The sequence below is a fragment of the Gymnoscopelus microlampas genome, assembly GCF_963454915.1.
Source record: "Gymnoscopelus microlampas genome assembly, chromosome: 17".
Classification (NCBI taxonomy): Eukaryota; Metazoa; Chordata; class Actinopteri; order Myctophiformes; family Myctophidae; genus Gymnoscopelus; species Gymnoscopelus microlampas.
In genome coordinates, this window is record NC_139954.1 from 3,366,173 (window position 1) to 3,380,901 (window position 14,729).

Consider the following 14,729-nt stretch of genomic DNA (forward strand, 5'->3'; position numbering starts at 1 on the left):
TGTATGGCTGTTTTGCTTTCAGCTTCACTTTGCACTGGGTTAACGTGTCGTGTATACAATTTTCTGCATGCAGTGTGGAAAGATACTTTAAGCCTGCCTGCACGTATGTCGTCCTTGTGTGGGGAGAGTTTTCGTAAGACATCATCATCTTTTAGTTGAGCCGCATTTAGAATAGTTTTGAGACCCTCCAAAGTTGGATTCTTTACATATGGATTGCTCTTTTTTCCTTCAAGTTCCTGGTCACATATAATGCAATTAGTCAATAGATCTGGTTCCTCTTGTGCTCTTGCCATCATTTGACTGTAAAAAATGATAAGAAGAATAATGATAAATGAAGAGACAGTCACCTGATCTGTAATTAACTACAGTAATAAATGACTTTCTTACATTTAAAGATAACCTGGAACAGGCTAACAGTGTTACTTATCTTGCCAAAATTGTAATGCTTCTGAAACATGTGATATGATGATAATAATCATAATGAGAAGTGATAACCAGTTTTTTTTTCACTTACTTACTGAAAATAGCAGATCTACAAGCTCTGATCGGCAATGAACAACAGAATAACAATGTACTCACCTTCAAGGATCAGATTCATCATGTAAGGATCATCTGCATTTCTCCTCTGACCGCTGCTGCTGTCAGTGTCAACTCAAATAAAAATGGTAACACACAGGTGTTGCAAATAATGCTAATTAAAGACTAACAGGCTGCAGCTGCCTCTCTCAAACATATACAATCTCATTAGAATAGTATTCCGCTGCATGCACTGGACCCATACTTTTCTAGACTTTTTCCTCAAATGTGGTGAATCACTTTATTGAATAATTTCAATTATTTTTATACTTGTGCAGTAAAAGTATACCTTCTGACCATCCATTTCAGGAAGAGGACATCTTAAAGACATGAAAAAACAATGTCACATTTTGTTCTACCCTTGATAAAGACTAGGACCAAAGTTACAAGTGAATATTGCTCAGAAAAGTCAACTTTTTGCTATTTCCGCCTAATTTAGGCCTTATATAAAAGGCTGCTGATTCACAATAGAACCAAATATTGGCATTCTGATTGTTTTGGGATGTAGGGACACTACTTGTAGACCATCTGTGCAAGTATGATCTAAAAACAACCAGCAGGTAGAAAATGACAGAGGATTTACTTAGAACTCCCTCTTTCAGGGTAGGCGTTTTTTTGCCTATGTGGTGAGTCGGGTGCAATACGTTAGTCCGACAGCGCATTCCTCCGACAGCGCAGTGCTCCGACATTAAACAGTAAACCCGAACCAAACCCGCACCCTAACCCTAACCGCACGCGGATGCCACATAGTCGGAGAAAAGGTCTGTCGGATTAACGCATGCCTCCCGGTGAGTCACTTCATGGATCAATTTCATGACTTTTGCTGTAAAAGCAAAACTCGGGACAATCCATTTCATGAAGGGGACATCTTAAAGATATGAAAAAACTATGTCCCGTTTTGTTCTACCTCGGGGAGGGGTATAGTCAACTTTTGGGGCTTTATTGGTTCCTGCACTATAGCCCTAAACTTAAACTAATGGACTCATAATGTGCCACAGTGTCTATACCAGTAGTCTAATGTTGGGCATGAGATCTATATTTAGCCACTGCCTTTTCATCTTATTTTCAGTTCCTAAGTTTATTTATTTTTATCAGTTCCCTGTCTGCTGGAAATGTTTAGTCAAATGGTTTGTCCGCAAGTGCCTTTCCAAGTTCCCTTTCTTCACCATCAGGTTGCTCAGATTATGGAAAACAACAAAATAAGCTACCATAGTTATGCAGACGATACACAAATATGCATAACCATTATCACTAGAGGACTATGGTCCAAAACAAACACTGAGTAAATGCATTGAACAAATCAACAATTGGAGGTGCCATAATTTTCTTCAATTAAACAAAGGCAAAACTGAAATAATAGTTTATGGAGCCAAGGAAAACAGATTAAAAGTCAGCGCCCAACTCCAATCGGTAATGTTAAAAACCTCTAGCCAAGTCAAAAACCTTGGTGTAGTCATGGACTTAGACACTTAGGGTGCGTTCGGAAATGTGCACCGGAGCGCACTCGCCTATTAGTTTGTATTGGCCAGTGCGCTCAGTGCTGTATTTCCGAATGCACCCTATAGACACATTTTAACCAAAATAAAAAATGTGCCATGGACACGTTTGTTCGTGTATGGACATGTTGATGATCCCTGAACGTGTGCTTATGATGATGTGTGTTCACACATCAAAACACATCATCATAAATGGGCATCATCCTGGACTCGACTTTGCCAATTTTAAATCTTTAAAGGGGCTACACCATGAATTTCATTTTTTCTTAGGTTTTTAGTATTTTTTGGGCTTCCCAGGGTCTCTTGTACCCAAAAAAATATTTTTTTTTAAGATTCAGTCATTCAAGCTCATTTCATGGATTTCCTGAATTGGCGTGTCTGAACAGGCCATCTCAGAATGCCTGTGCAACTGACGTAGCCCTGACGTAAGTTGCACATATTGCCGCGCCCCCTCATTTTCAGTCTCCACCTCTCAGTCTCCACCCCTTTCCTCTTGATATTGTTTACAACCATTCGCCATTGTTGTCGCGAGCAGGGCAGGAATTTCACGGCGGCCACGGCGGCCATGGCCGTCGTTGCCCCTCTCATTGGCCGTGTGCCCCTCGAATAATGACATGCCTTCACGGCCACAGTGGCCGTGGTGCCCCATGCAGCTGCGCCTAGCAACTGATTTCACAGTTTTTCCTCTGCGCGATTTTCTTGTCAATACGTTTTTTTTTTAGTCACCAGTCCCTTTGGTTGAGCTGCGCAGCTACAACATGCACAGTGGTGGTAGGTAGGTTTGATTTTAAGCCTCCTATGAACCTTCGGAATCCCGCAACACAGTGTAATAGACACAAAAGCATTACTGGGCCAAACAGGAGATAAATCTAACGCAGCCTGAAGTAATCAATGGTAGGTTTGATTTCTAGCCAGAGAGAGAGAGAGAGAGAGAGAGAGAGGATTCTTTAGTCCTACAGACCGATGTGCCCCGATGTTTTTTTCAACAGCAAAATAGAGATGAATACATCTAATAAAATACAGCAAAATCCCCAAATTATGAGTCTTAATATAAAGCAAGCAACAGAATAACTGCAAACAAATTAAAAGTGTAGGCTATCAATATACAAAAGAGTGACCTCACCGCTCTGATGGACAAGAAATAAATCCTTTTGCAAACCACATCCATGATATCTGTTCGTTTGTCAACAATGTTCTAATTGGGAAGTTTATTTCAGCAGAATGTGTCAGTTTTAGTCCGTTTTTTGGTGCGCAACACAGCTCTCGTTTAAGTGATTGCTTTCACCTGATGCTGCAGTGTGCGGAGCTTGTGCGCAACAGGGCATATCTCCGCCAAGCCAGGGTGACTACCCAGGGCCATGAAATTCATATGCAGGCATAGTAGCCAATTAGAATGAAATCTGCAAAAACGGACTAATATACTGATACAGAACCAACCATATATTGGCTATATATTATGGCTTTCAGGTGGAAATCTTGTATGTTCCTTTTTTATTATTATTTAAAAACAATTTAAAATCATGAAAATAGCCAATCTACAAGCTGTAATTATTAATAATTAAGAAATACTATATTTTAAAGAGAGAGAAAATCAACTAAAGTCATTATTAGTGCAAGTTCAATCACATTTCATTTGACTGAAAATAACTTGTGGGGAAAATACATAAAATCTCTCAGAGGTCTTCAACAGGGGGTCCGCGACCCCTAGGGGGTCCGCGAAGGTACTGCAGGGGGTCCACGAAATTGTTGTTTGATTAAAAAAAAAAAGTTTTTAAAAACTTTAAAAACTTTTTTCTTTTTTTTTCAAAAATGTAAATTTGTCTTTAAACATAACATGACATATTTTAATAGCTTAGTAATGAATGCACAATAACATGGTATGTTTATACATATTTTGTAGAGAAAGATCAGTGGTGTCAGTTCAGCAAAAGCTAAGGTATGGCAAGGTTAGGGTTGCCAACTCCCAGAGATTAAAATAAGGGACATCTATCCTTTTTTTAGGGGTTCAACCCCCCCAAAACCCCTGAAATGCATAGAAACTATGCATTATACCTACAGTATAACACAATGCAAACACAATGGTCTGGTCTTACACCTGCATTAGGCTACTATTCATGATTTTTTTTTCTGGAGCCAAGGTATGGCACCTGGCACCTGCCATGCCTTGCCATACCCAATTGACGCCCCTGAGAAAGGTCCTTTTGCACACCTACTGGGTCAACCTGTGCGTAGGAGCAGGCAATTTTTTCTTGTTTATTTATATAAAACACAATTTTATACATAAATATATGATATATATAGTAGCCTACCCCCTACCCTACGAGGTAGGGGGTCCCTGCTCCATCACCCCATCAGTTTGGGGGTCCCTGGCCTGAAAAGGTTGAAGACCCCTAATTATTCTGTGAATCTAATGTGATTAATGTGACCCCTACTTCAGTCAGTGAAGTCCAGGGCTGAATGTGACATATTGAGACCTATATAACTAAATATTGGTCATTTGCCAACACATTATTTTGTGAAATAAATGGGTTATATTTCACAGATAGTTATACAATTCTTATAAAATATTAAAATACAATCATCCTTAACCTTCAAGTTAAATGCTTTATTTCCGGGGACTTAAACACTTTTTTTTTTGGATGGCCTTCCTGGCCTGGTATTTGGCCTTTGTGCCCTCCAAAAAATTACAACACCAAAGGCCAAGTGGCCTTGCCCCTAAAATGACGAAATTCCAGGCCTGGTCGCGAGGTATTGTTTTCAGTAATATAATGGCTAAATCAAATCAAAACCTTTATCGTTGCTGTGTTTTCGGCTGTGAATACCCACATAAGTCTGTACATAGAGTACCAAAGCAGGACGATGCCATAAGAACTATGTGGATAAACTTTATAAATGAGGGCCACGCCGTTCCTCTAACCAAGCAACTATATGTTTGCGCAAACCATTTCTTGGATAGTTGTTTCTCCAACCTGCCCATGTACGAGTCTGGTTATGCAAGCAACCTAACTCTAAATAAAGGATCTATACCAACTGTACGCCTCTCTACAGTAAGTATTTTATAATTATATTTTTGTTGAGTCATGTGTGTGCATTTTTGTATTGAAAATGCGCCCGAGAGTGTTTGACTGTACTTTCCACCGAATTAATTCATTCTATTTTCTCATTTATCTAATGCAACGGGGGTGGCAAGTAAACAATGGAGCCCTTCTACACAATGGATATCGTTGTGGCATCGCAACATTATTTGTATTATATTTTACTAACGTTATCAATTGGGAGCTCAGTTGTGTAGTTGCTGCACAAGTCTGTCGCCAATTCAATATCACCAATTGGAACCTGATACCGGCTAATATTGTCCTCTAGGCATGTTTATTAGCCTCGGGTTGCGTTGAAATTGAAAATGTAGCCGGGTTGAAAAAGCATCTAAATAGCTTTTCAGACAGCCTGTGGCATGTTTCCCCAATGAAATAGTATGGGAGCGCCTGTAGACGGGAGTTTAATGGCCACAGGTTGACTATATAAGCGAATTAGTAGCTTATTTCAACCCGTTGCTTATATTATCTTGGCCGCTATAAATGTAAACATTTAAGAGCAGGGGTGCAGACATATTATATTTTAATACGATGTGCGGAGAAGGGTAGAAATACTCGCCCCCCCTCACAGGCACCTAGGAATGTATGCGAGACATTCGGGACTTGTCGGACAGTGTGAAAACCTGTCTTTAGAGCAAGGGTCTTCAACGTTTTCAGTGCAAGGACCCCCTAGCTGAGAGAGAGATGAAGCAGGGATCCCCTCTATAGGCCTATTGATCTACAAGCTCACAGCGCGAGGCGTTGTGAGCTTGTAGATCTGCTACTTTTGGCTAAAGTTCTCATCAGAAAAGGGATGCTAGGGTTCAAGTGGTGGTCAAGATTTGGCGGACCCCCTGTAGTAACCCCGAGGACCCCCTGTTGAAGACCGCTGCTTTAGAGCATGAGGGAGATGTTTCAACATACTTGTATATAAATAACATTATATTTGATTGCAGTTGAATAAAGTTCGCACTGGGTCCAATAATTATAAATAAATAGAACGTTAATTCTACTACAGAATGACAAACAACACATGCTGTAAACCCTGGCTCAAAACAATGTATTGTTTGTGTAACTCTAATTATTTTATTTACACACGATGACTGCCTTATTTTTATCTATCTTGGTATTCATTGTGCCACAATATTTCTAATACATCAGTCTGTCTGTCTGTATGTCGATCTATATATATATTCCTTTGAATCATTTGCTTTACTTTTGAGATATTACATTTGAGATTCATTTGATATTCATTTCTGTATTGTTGATGATAGATTAAAAATAACATTTTACCTATTACTAAAAGTTGATAAGTGGTTAATCACACAATACTAGGCTACATTGGTGTCTGTCTTGTAAGTTCATCTATGATGTACTAATCCTTGATCTCTCATTAGCAAATAAAGGACACACGTTCGGAGGAGAACCTGGCATCGGCTTCACTCATGTTTCCTTCAGAAAGGGACTTTGGTGGTCAAACAGGGTCCAAGTCAGCATCACACTGTATGGACAGTTCACTGCCACATTCCATAACTGAGGTGTGAATTTTAGTCCCATTGTTCAGAACACTTGTAGTCAGGCATTGTGGGTTGGGGGGGGGGGGGGGGGGGGTTGAATGAGATTCAAAGCCATAGCAGTGATTGTTCAGTTTCAACATACTCGTATATAAATAACATTATATTTGATTGCAGTTGAATAAAGTTCGCACTGGGTCCAATCATTATAAATAAATAGAAAGTTAATTCTACTACAAAATGACAAACAACACATGCTGTAAACCCTGGCTCAAAACAATGTATTGTTTGTGTAACTCTAATTATTTTTGTTTACACACGATGACTGCCTTATTTTTATCTATCTTGGTATTCATTGTGCCACAATATTTCTAATACATCAGTCTGTCTGTCTGTATGTCTATCTATATATATATTCCTTTGAATCATTTGCTTTACTTTTGAGATATTACATTTGAGATTCATTTGATATTCATTTCTGTATTGTTGATGATAGATTAAAAATAACATTGTACCTATTACTAAAAGTTGATAAGTGGTTAATCACACAATACTAGGCTACATTGGTGTCTGTCTTGTAAGTTCATCTATGATGTACTAATCCTTGATCTCTCATTTGCAAATAAAGGACACACGTTCGGAGGAGAACCTGGCATCGGCTTCACTCATGTTTCCTTCAGAAAGGGACTTTGGTGGTCAAACAGGGTCCAAGTCAGCATCACACTGTATGGACAGTTCACTGCCACATTCCATAACTGAGGTGTGAATTTTAGTCCCATTCTTCAGAACACTTGTAGTCAGGCATTGTGGGTTGGGGGGGGGGGGGGGGGGGCGGGGTTGAATGAGATTCAAAGCAATAGCAGTGATTGTTCAGTTTCAACATACTCGTAAATAAATAACATTATATTTGATTGCAGTTGAATAAAGTTCGCACTGATTTCAATAATTATAAATAAATAGAACGTTAATTCTACTACAGAATGACAAACAACACATGCTGTAAACCCTGGCTCAAAACAATGTATTGTTTGTGTAACTCTAATTATTTGTGTTTACACATGATGACTGCCTTAGTTTGATCTATCTTGGTATTCACTGTGCCACAATATATCTAATACATCAGTCTGTCTGTATGTCTATCTATATATATATTCCTTTGAATCATTTGCTTTACTTTTGAGAGATTACATTTGAGATTCATTGCTGTATTGGTGATGATAGATTAAAAATAATATTTTACCTATTACTAAAAGTTGATAAGTGGTTAATCACACAATACTAGGCTACATTGGTGTCTGTCTTGTGTGTTCATCTATGATGTACTAATCCTTGATCTCTCATTTTCAAATAAAGGACACACGTTCGGAGGAGAACCTGGCATCGGCTTCACTCATGTTTCCTTCAGAAAGGGACTTTGGTGGTCAAACAGAGCGACTGGTCACACGTACAACTGGAACACAATTGAAGAGGCTAAAGATTCATACATCTAGAAGCAAGGGTAGGTACCAATGTAGAGTTTATTGTCACTATGACAGTATTTTCATAATCAAGGTTGGACTTTGTTCCATCAAGTGTACAGGTACATAAGAGTAAAACTTATTCACACAGCAACTTCAAACTATAATTCTATTCAATAGAGATAATCAATATAATACATGTTAGGTACAGTAGGTGCAGTGTTGTGTCTTTTTGTATTTTACTGTACATTTGGTTTTAATTGTCTAATTTTTGCTTGCAGAATCTCAGAGCGATCCTATTCCGACAATTGAGACACAGGATCGTAGGGTTGGCACAGATGACTACCCAAGGAGCTTTGCACCAGCTTGTGGTTCAACACCAGCAAAGAGACGTAGGATAGATGTCGAAGATAAAGACGAACACATGGATCAATCAAGTAGCGTTGCTGAAGAGTCCGTTTCCCTGTACAACCCTGATGAGTCACTACAAGTTTCGACAGTGATGCCAGATGTGGTGTGAGTAACTGAAAGATCATTGTGACAAAAAAGGAAGAAATATGTAGAAACTAGTGTATTTTTAAAAGAGAGAAACAACAAGAACAACTAACAAATCTATTTTTATATAAAAACATTATTCTATGTATTTACATCTGTAACAAGGACTGGAATGTGTTATGCACAATACATACTGCTATAAAGTAGTCTGCACCTTCTTTATTTTACAAAGCAGTACTCTTGATGTTTACTTTATCTATAATGAATACGTAAGCTATTCAAAATAAGCAGTTATACACGCTCATAGTTGGTCACAGATTGAACAATTAGATCTGATCATCTGATACTATTATATATAGTAGAAAGGAGATCACTACTGTATCTATAGCTGTATGAGACCACTACTGTATCTATAGCTGCATGAGACCACTCTACTGTATCTATAGCTGTATGAGACCACTGCACTGCATCTATAGCTGTATGAGACCACTCTACTGTATCTATAGCTGTATGAGACCACTCTACTGTATCTATAGCTGTATGAGACCACTCTACTGTATCTATAGCTGTATGAGACCACTCTACTGTATCTATAGCTGTATGAGACCACTGCACTGCATCTATAGCTGTATGAGACCACTCTACTGTATCTATAGCTGTATGAGACCACTGCACTGCATTTATAGCTGTATGAGACCACTGCACTGCATCTATAGCTGTATGAGACCACTGCACTGCATCTATAGCTGTATGAGACCACTGCACTGCATCTATAGCTGTATGAGACCACTCTACTGTATCTATAGCTGCATGAGACCACTGTACTACATTATCCTCATAAAAGGGATGATAGGGTTCAAGTGGTTAATGTAAAAAACAAAAATTCATATCACACAAAGATTTGGCGGCCCTGTAGTAACTCTGAGGAACCCCTTGGGGTCCTGGACCCCCTGTTGAAGACCCCTGCTATAGACTATCTACTGTTTCTATAGAATGCTGTACTGTATACATAGAACACTCCAGTGCATATGTAGACCACTCTATTGCACCTGTAGACAACTCTAGTGCATCTGTAGACCACTCTAGTGCATCTGTAGCCCACTGTAGTGCATATTTAGCCCAACCTAGTGTATATGTAGCCCTCTCTAGTGTATTTGTAGACCACTGTAGTGCATCTGTGGACCCCCCGCCACTGGTTTTGTGTCCTGTTTTTGTTTTAACCTGTACTATATTCTTAGGTGACCTGGTCATTATAAATGTGCTTTATAAAAACATTGAGTTGAGTTGAGATGCAGTATAGTGGTCTATAAATAAACTAAAGTGGTCAATGTATGTGGTCTATAGATGGAGTACAGTCATCTATATATGCAGTATAGCGGTTTAGATTCGGTATAGTGGGATATAGATCCAGACAGTGGTCTCATACAGCTATAGATACAGTAGGTTAATCGAATACAACCATAAAAATGGTGTCTATGCTGTCAGAGATGGGCACTTGTTGCCACAATATCAGCTTGTATATCAGCTATTGGCGAATACCAAAATAAATATCAAAAAGAAATACTGCTCTAAAGTAAATAAAAGCTATAATCATGTGAATATTCATTTCATGTTGTCTAAACATCTCGCCTTATGTCCTTTTTTTTTTTTTTACAGAGAAGTGCAATCTACACCAGCCCATAAAGAGGAAAAATTCATAGTGTACGAGTCCAAAATTATGGAATTTTTCCAGACTTGTACAGTGTGCCAGGGTCAATTGGCTATTCAAAAAAAAAAAAAAGGGACACTACTAACTGTTCTCTATGAATGCACTTATTGCAAGTATGAGAAAAAGTGGACGAGTCAGCCAGAACATGGATATACTCCAGCTGGCAACGTCAACCTTTCTGCTGCAATCTACCTCTCTGGAGCGTCTTTTTCAAAAGTTAAACAGGTACATCCAAAATATAATTTCTCAGCCGTTGAATATATTCATCAATGTCTAACGACTTTGCTTTGGCTTATCTTGAAATAACATTTTAGATTTTGATTTAGTATTGAATTGTTTCTTTACACAGGTCTTTAATGCAATGAACCTGCAGATGCATTCATACAATACCTTCCTAAGGCATGCTAAACATTTCATTGAGCCAGCCGTAGTCCATAACTGGAAACATTCACAGTTGAAAATGCTACAGGAGCCACAGCCAAGGCGGGGAAGGGGAAGAATTCTTGGCGGGGACATGCGAGCTGACAGCCCCGGTAAAAATATTTGTTTTTATTTATCTATGAAGTGTATACAGATGGATAATTGAAATTTTACCACAGTAAAATTTCATCTAATATTACAATTTCCTTCAAAGGCCATTGTGCTAAATTCGGAAGTTACACAATGATGGACTTGGGAAAAAACAAGATAATTGATCTTCAATTGGTTCAGGTGAGTCTCAATCCATATTATCCATATCCATATTTTTAATGTTTAGTGCAGGGGTCTTCAACAGGGGGTCCGGGACCCCTAGGGGGTCTTCAGAGTTAAAACAGGTGGTCCGTCAAATCTTTGTGTGATATATATATACATTTTTTTTACATTTATCACTTGAACCCTAGCAGATGTACAAGCTAGCAGATGTACAAGCTCACAACGCCTCGCAGTGCGAGGCGTTGTGAGCTTGTACATCTGCTAGCTTGTAGATCGGCTATTTTTGGGAAATAATTATAGGTGTAGAGGGAAAAAAGAGCAGCAAAACTATATAGAGGGGGTCCCTGCTTCATCTCTCTCTCAGCTAGGGGGTCCTTGGCCAGAAAATGTTGAACAACCCTGGTTTATTGTATATAAAATATATCGCACAGCTAAACTATAAGCATGTGATTTCTTTGACAGAGCAACGAGGTTGAAGGCAGTTATCATATGGAGAAGGAATGTCTGGTGAGAAGCCGTGCATTTCTGAAACTTCACAATGTCAAGGTCAACTGCATTGTGACAGATCGTCACGTACAGATACAGAAATACTTGAAGGACGAAAAGGTCACTCATTTCTTTGATGTCTGGCATGTTGAGAAAGGTATTTTTCACCAAGACCTTTTTTTAAGAATTTGATAACACTGTATGTCATTAACACTTTTAAAAATAAATGTTGAATACTACTATGTGCACACATATCTATCTATCTATCTATCTATCTATCTATCTATCTATCTATCTATCTATCTATCTATCTATCTATCTATCTATCTATCTATCTATCTATCTATCTCTCTATCTCTTCATCTATTTGACTTTTGTAATATGTAGGCATCACAAAGAAACTTGAGATCCTGGCAAAGACCAAGGATTGTGTGAAAATAAGGCCTTGGATCCGAAGCATCAGAAACCACATTTACTGGACTGCAGCTACATCTACCACCGGTGACTTGAGAGCAGCGAAATGGAGAGCTATCATCAACCATGTCTGCAATATACACATCCACGCTGACGAACCTGAATTCCCCAGGTGCTTGCATCCAGAGCATCAGTCCACAGACCTAAAGAAATATCTGGAAATAGGTGTGTTTGTATAATCTACAAGATTTTCAGCCAAAAATGCCCATAATAACATATTCTTGATGTCCGGGAGAAACCTCATCTATCTATACATTTGATTTCTCACGGTTCCTATTCACAACTTGCATAATTAAAACCTCAAAACTTGTCTTTATGAAACACATATTTTCCTTTTTTTTTTTCTATTTGTCCTACTTTTGTGTGACACTGTATCATGACAATTATTTAGATCTGTTTTTTTTGATTGATTTAAAATAAAACATGTATTTGTTTTTATCATGTTTTTTAGATAGTACTGCTCTCAACAGGTTGGAAAATATCATGTGCAACAAGAGGATAATGAAGGACGTGGAGAAATTGAGCCCACACCACCAGACTTCTTCCTTGGAGTCCTACCATAACATCGTGATTCGCTTTGCTCCAAAAAGCGTGGTGTTCAAATATCTTGGAATGCTTTGCAGGTAATATTAATTTTACAGAACAGCTACATTTATAACACCCATTTTTCCACTAGACTTTCATGTTTATTTTGTATATTTTCTGTACTGACAGAATGTACTTGTCTGGACTGCATTACAATGAAAACTCTGAGAGGCCACAAAGGACCGGACGGGATGGACACCCACTCCACAAGCTTCACTACCCAAAAGCCAGGAAAGGAGAAGCAAGAGTAAAAAAAATCAAGCCAGATCCCACGTTCTGTAAGTTTGTAATTTCCACAATAATCACAAATCACACCAAATAAAAGTTACAGTTAACTGTATTTTCCAAAAAAATCACAGCATTTTCAATCACAAAACACACCAACATAAAATTGAAGTTCACTGTAAGAGCATTTTTCCCAAAAAACACAGCATTTTCAATCACAAATCACACCAACATAAAATTAAACTTCACTGTATCAGCATTTTCAAAAACATTCACTGCATGTTCAATAACAAATCACATCAACATAAAATTGCACTTCACTGTAGCAGCATTTTCAAAAAAAAATCACTGCATGTTCAATAACAAATCACACCAACATAAAATTGCACTTTACTGTAGCAGCTTTTCAAAAAAATAAACATATATATACATAAAGTGACATTATTAATCTAACTACAGTTTTTATGACTTATATAATATTACACAGGTTATGTGGCCGACCTGATGGACCTCATTTTTGAGAAGATCATGGATGACCCAAAGCCATACTTGGACGTGGTGATGGCCATCCCGATTCCTGAGGACCTGTGTGCAAAATACCGGCGCCCAGATAGAGAGGAGGTCATCGCCAAGTATGTGTCCAGGTTCAATCAAGGGCGTGACGTATGAATCCCACGTACGCGTCACCCACGTCATTTGGGAAGACCTGGCGAATGTAAGCGACAACACATGAAGGAAGAGGTTTTCTGTTCCCTCTCCCAAGTTTTCTGAAGACCCAGCTGATGAAACGTCTGTAGGCCAAATATCTGAAACGTCTGACAGGAAATATAAAAATTTGTCAAATGCAAATACTACACTATAAGAGTACTGACCAGACAATAAATATGTTGCTTGCCACTGAATCCTCACATTTTTCTCTTTCCGATATGACAAAGCTGCTAAATATAAAACTACAAAGCTTTTCTTGTATGTAAAGCAGGGGTCTTCAACGTTTTCAGGCCAAGGACCCCCTAGCTGAGAGAGAGATGAAGCAGGGACCCCCTCCTCTATATTGTATACAATTGTGTTTCAGATTCAACTTTTGCTGCTCTTTTTCCCCCGCAACACCTATAACTCTTTGCCAAAAATAGCCGATCTACAAGCTCACAACGCAGCGCGAGGCGTTGTCAGCTTGTAGATCGGCTATTTTTGGCTAAAGTTCTCCTCAGAAAAGGGATGCTAGGGTTCAAGTGGTTCATGTAAAAAAAAAAGAAGAAATCATATCACAAAGATTTGGCGGACCCCCTGTAGTAACTCTGAGGACCCCCTAGGGGTCCCGGACCCCCTGTTGAAGACCCCTGATGTAAAGGATTTCTTTATTTGATTATTTGTAGCCAGAAATATTGAACAATTTCATTTTTATCCACTTGTGTAGTTGATTCCCAAATAAATGTTTACTCTTAAAAAAAACTAAAATTACGTCTTTGCTCAATTCAATATAATAATTTCATGAGAACACATTTCTATATTTATATTTATTTATGTGAATAGATTGTATTTGATACAAAAAAAAAATATATAGTAGTATAATCACTGCTTTGATTATTGATCACTATCATCAGAATCTGATGAGATAAATAATAATATATATAGTAGACAATATATTATACATGATATTGTTGTGATTACATGCAAGTGTATATATACATATTATGATAGCCCTCTGGATTGACTTTCTATTTTAAAAAAGAGAACTCTTCTGGGGCTCCCTGACTACAACACTTTCAGATGGTGTTCCACGGCCAATATATATGAATTGGGGGTTCCTTGGCACGAAAAGATTTGAGAAACAATGCTGTACAGCAGTTATTCTCAAAAATGTTCATGTCAAGAACCCCCACATTGAGACTTTTTAGCCCGCGGCCCCCCATTTGAAAAGATAAGTCAGGGATCCCCAAATAGACGAGTTT

The 14,729-nt window shown here is 38.4% G+C and overlaps 1 long non-coding RNA gene across 1 annotated transcript in view; it reads left to right on the forward strand.

The window, feature by feature from the left end:
- The window catches only part of LOC311065093, a 442,153-nt gene extending 428,356 nt beyond the window's left edge, over positions 1–13,797 (forward strand). Inside the window, exon 3 of the long non-coding RNA XR_014602797.1 lies at positions 13,760–13,797. This is a non-coding gene — a long non-coding RNA (uncharacterized lncRNA). The remainder of the gene's footprint in view (positions 1–13,759) is intronic.
- The last annotated feature ends 932 nt before the right edge of the window (positions 13,798–14,729 follow it).